Raw genomic sequence first — 4,628 nt, forward strand, 5'->3', positions numbered from 1 at the left:
TGACGGGTGTCTACATCATAAATATGTGCAGAAACAGGGCTCTTTAACTTGCGGTTCCCTACGTGGCATAATCTCCTACGTCATGGCGTGCGAAGTTCAATAAGTTCGATTTTTAGGAAAATTTGACCTTTGACGTGGCCTAGAAGAGCCGATTATTGACTGGGCAAAATGCAACTTACTGCCAATGATAAAGTGTTGTCGAACCCCTTTTATTGTTTCTTTACGAGAGGCTCTACATTTGGAAACGGCAGGGAGGGGGATGGGTTCGCATCGACTACCCTGGTTTCCTCCATCACTCCTCGTTATAAAAGAAACGGGGAATCAGGGCCGGGGTTGGTCGCTGCGCAGTCCGCCGCTTTTACTTTTGGAAATGGCCAGCTTCACACTTGCATGCAGATCAGGAAAGATAACGAGATGCAGCACGCTAATACTGTTGTTTGCCTTGCAAGATGGCCAAGTTGCATGAATACGTGAGGGTATCAGTACCATTGAAATGGGCATGTGAAAACGGATCACTATACTCAGCTACTTCGCAATATTTCGAGATTCGGGAATTCAACGATCAAAATTGTTGCAAAAGGTTAAAGAATGTTACAAAGACAGTTTACGACCAAACAAGGGTAGGTAGCGCCCAAGAATCACAGTGTTCTTGCAAGGTCCAACGGCTTTAAAAGGGCAAGTTTAGCAATTGTTGCAAAAGGTTGCAGAACGTTGTAAAAGCAATAAACGGCTAAAGCAAGCAAGTTCCTGCCCTAAAACCACTTCCAGTGTTCTGGCAAGGCACAAGACGCATTGATGCGCGGGAGAGCGACTTGCATCACCCGCGGTGTCTTGCCCGTATGCTCAAATGCCAGCTTTCTGAGTCTGACGAGTAAACATTGCCATCTGAAACATCAAAAGCAGCTCAAGCTGAGCACCCAGGCTCAATGTTTTGCTGGTATATCATTCCTTCGAGCGTTAAGCAAGTGGCCTGCATTGACAACCGCCGTTTCACGCGATATTTTAACGCTTACTCTGAAAGCTTTTGCATGAACATTTCTGAAGGTGTTGGCTGGGGTAAATCGCCATTCAAGAAATAATGCACCCTGGTTTCACAAAAGTGTTCCTTTCATGTTATTACACCTATTTAGTGGCTGTTAATAAAGTTGTTACGAGTGTCGATGGCTTTGTAATCTCCAAAGATTTACCCACGTTTTCAGAATGCCAGATCATGCATCACGTTCCTGTAACGTCTACGAGAGCGGCAGAGGTTCAGCCCGACGCGAGACGGAGGCGAAGTTAATGCCGACGGCAGCAGACGTCGTTGCTGACAGTGGATCCAGGACAGAAAGCCTACGTACCGTACAAATTGGAGATGTGTGGCGCAGTCACACGGCGGGAGCGGCGTGCGGCCGAGGGCTGCCGCGGTCCGGGAGGTGAGGGTCGCAGTTAGCGCGTCGCAGGTCCGCCAATCAGCTTGTCGGACGCGCGTGACGTCAAGTGAATGATGACATGATTCGCCGCACTCGGCCCGGGGCCGGCCGGCACGCGCTCCGGTGGCTTGCAGTCGTCGCGGTTATTGTCCAAGACGTTAAAAATATCAAGTGAAGTCATCGTAGTGTTGCAAGGCTGTCAAAATAAGCGGAGTAGCGATCGGGAAGAAACATAGAAAACATGTGCTTAGCGTAGCTGACGCTAATTTTTGCATTCCCTTACTATTCACACATGATTTTAAAACACCAGGTTGTATAATGTTCGTAATGTTCGTTTCAAGTTTTCAGAACGTGCCTGGGAGTGAAATGTCAACTGTAGCGACCCCTTATGGAGCATTAACAATCATGCACGCACAATCTCTGATCGTATATGGCGTGATTGGATCCTCCAATTTAAACGTTCCCGGCAGCTCGGATCCGGAGTAGAAAATAAGTAAGTTCAGCCCATTACTCCTAGCCAAATATAAGCTATGGCAGACTCCCAATTATTTTTCAGTCCTTATAAGTGGATTCTAATACACGATCAAGCTGCTTCTTCAAGTAATCAATGACGTAAAGCCTACCGGCGTTTGCACGATATTTGTATTGCTTCTTTTGGGGAGATACATCAACTGACGCCTGCAGCGCCAGCAAATTAGAGTTCAGTCATGTCGGGGGTAAGCCTGTATTGCAAACTTCGATCACATGTCACAACCGACGCCGATATCACAACGTTCGTGGATGTAACAAGCGTTTCATGTGTGCCATTGCGGCGCATGCCGAGATGACTGTGACTGAGTCATTCAGCAGCCGGTGTTTTGGATTGAGGTGGCACCAGTGTCGACATTCTCCCTATTGCCATAGATATCCTGTGAGCTAAATAATCCGGCATGTCCCGTATTGAAGCTGGATGCACACGGTCCTCTGGCAGATCCCTGCAAAAGAAATGATGTCAAAACAAAAGAGCACCGCCTTGTTGTGTCATGCACTGGTAACTGTACATTGCACGCTATGCCCCACACGCTACACCAATTGAATAAGAAAGATACCCCTGGCGGTGAACCAAGCTGGCAGTGAATTATCGTGTTGGACCATACGAGGCAACGAGGTAAATGTTACTGCCGAATGTACCTAGACTGCTTCAGTTTTACTCAATTACCAATGCATGTGTACGTTGTGCTATTATGACACGAGTTTCCGAAGTAATCGAATCCGACGTAATGCTTATGTCTGCTGTCTATCAAAAGGCATGTAATATTAGCTAGCCCGACTGAATAAACTGAGGCGTGCTTCCATTCCTATTTATCGGGACGCCAACACACAGATTAATTCAGCCCATCTTTGCCGAACGTGCTCATTTGACAGTTCACGTTTTTCCGCATTCTTACCCCTGCAGAGGAGCTGACGGACGTAACCTTAGTGGCACCATGAGGGCCAATGCTTGTACCACTGACGACATCGCCCGAGGCACCCCCAGTAGCTTCGCTGGTAGGAATGCAGATACCGTGGGCGCAGAAAGGCTTCGCCCAGCCCACGGAGACGCAGACCACAAGCAGGAGAGCGACGACCTTCATGGCTGTCGCAACACAAATCACTGGTTAAACCACGAACAAACTGCTACTCGTCTGAAGCGATGATAGTGTTTTCACACGGCCGTTGGCAACCGCGTAGCTCGCGGGCTCGAGGACATGAAATAAGGTAAGGCGAGCAAAACACATGCTCATCCGTGGCTAGTTAGTGTGAGGAGAACTACGAGTGCACGGCACTTTCTTTTTTGAAAGGGAATGACCCACATTTGAAGATATTAAGGCAAATTTAGGGCATGATGAAATAAGCTCACTTATAACTATACAACTGTTTATAACTACGATTTTTACGTCATTCAGACCCGAAGCAGGTAAATTTTACGGAGCCTTGTCTGTTGCAGCATTGAACAGCAGAGCGTATGAATGAGCTCCAAGTTGTGTGCCTCATGCTCACTAAGCTCATGTCGCGCAATTCCAGCCCCCAACGCCCTCTGGTACATAACAGTTCAAGGGGTAGTTTTGTTTTTGAAAGCTGGTGAAGTTTTGGGACTTACGGAGCTCGGGTTCTCTGTCACCCCCTTAACATCAGACAGGCAGCAGACCGCTTTCAGGCCTCAATATCGCATTCAACTAACCAACTGTGTTTCGTTTGACAGTGTAGCCCGAATTCCACTGTGTGCCACCTATGCTCGGCAGGCTCGGTCTCACCAATAATGATGACACCACCAGCTACCGCACTCTCAGACCCAAACCTGGGTAGAAGCACCTTACCTGGCTGAGTGATTGCACTGCTGCGACTGCTGGTCCCTCTGTTGTGCACGGCACTTTTATACACAGGTGAACCGGTCTGGAGCCGGTGCAAGCACGTGTACACTGCCGGGCGGCGGCCGAGCCCGCACACCCGGCTGTGAAAATCCCGCGGCGGATTCTAGGAGCTCACTGGGCAGCGCCTGTTAAGAGTATTAAGTAGTCGAGTACAGCGTCCATTGGCATAGCGTCTCTGGAGAAACAAGTCTGAGGGACAATCATCCAAGGGTGTCACTGGACAATGACGATGAGTATCGGTTTGCACGGTCAGACGCATGATGCGTATTTATAATGGCAATCGGCTAAAAGAGAGCTGCATTTGAGTGGGATTGATGATACCCCTGCTGCATATAGCTGTCAATATTAGACTGGGATGGATGTACATGTAATCAGGATTCACTCAAGAAGCCAATCATTGATTTCGACCCAAAACTTCCACTGAATGTTGCAAAACGTCAATGTGTAGTTGGTACCTTCTGGGAGTGCTGCAAAGCCCATCATGTTGTTCTACACATCACATTCAATTAATCTCCCAGCTAATAGTGATGTTGGATGCATTTGATACCCTGTAGCCAGACAATGTTTACCTATGAATAGCATGGGGAGGATTTCAGAGTTTAAAGGTGGGGTGTCTCCAGGCTTTCAGGGACTGACTCCTTAAAGGGAGTGTTCCATCTTTATATGGGGTTTCCAACTGAAATAGTCATCTTGAGAACCTTTTGATGCAGTTCATGCCCATGCCTTTTAAGACCTAAAACTTCTTTGGTTCCTGGGTTACACGCCTGCAAAAATGGGAAAACGTTTTTTGAGAGACTACTACAAAGTCACCTTGGCATTGGTGTCG

The 4,628-nt window shown here is 47.8% G+C and overlaps 1 long non-coding RNA gene across 1 annotated transcript; it reads right to left on the reverse strand.

Moving 5' to 3' along the window:
• Positions 1-2,120: 2,120 nt before the first annotated feature.
• LOC119096085 (uncharacterized) lies at positions 2,121-3,851 on the reverse strand. The gene is made up of 3 exons (XR_005094003.1): positions 3,749-3,851; positions 2,840-3,027; positions 2,121-2,386 (listed from the first exon to the last, which is right to left on the reverse strand). It is a non-coding gene; the product is annotated as an uncharacterized LOC119096085 (long non-coding RNA).
• Positions 3,852-4,628: the final 777 nt, after the last annotated feature.

The sequence above is a fragment of the Pollicipes pollicipes genome, unplaced genomic scaffold (genome assembly GCF_011947565.3).
Source record: "Pollicipes pollicipes isolate AB1234 unplaced genomic scaffold, Ppol_2.1 Scaffold_4219;HRSCAF=4965_pilon_pilon_pilon, whole genome shotgun sequence".
In the NCBI taxonomy this organism is placed as follows: Eukaryota; Metazoa; Arthropoda; class Thecostraca; order Pollicipedomorpha; family Pollicipedidae; genus Pollicipes; species Pollicipes pollicipes.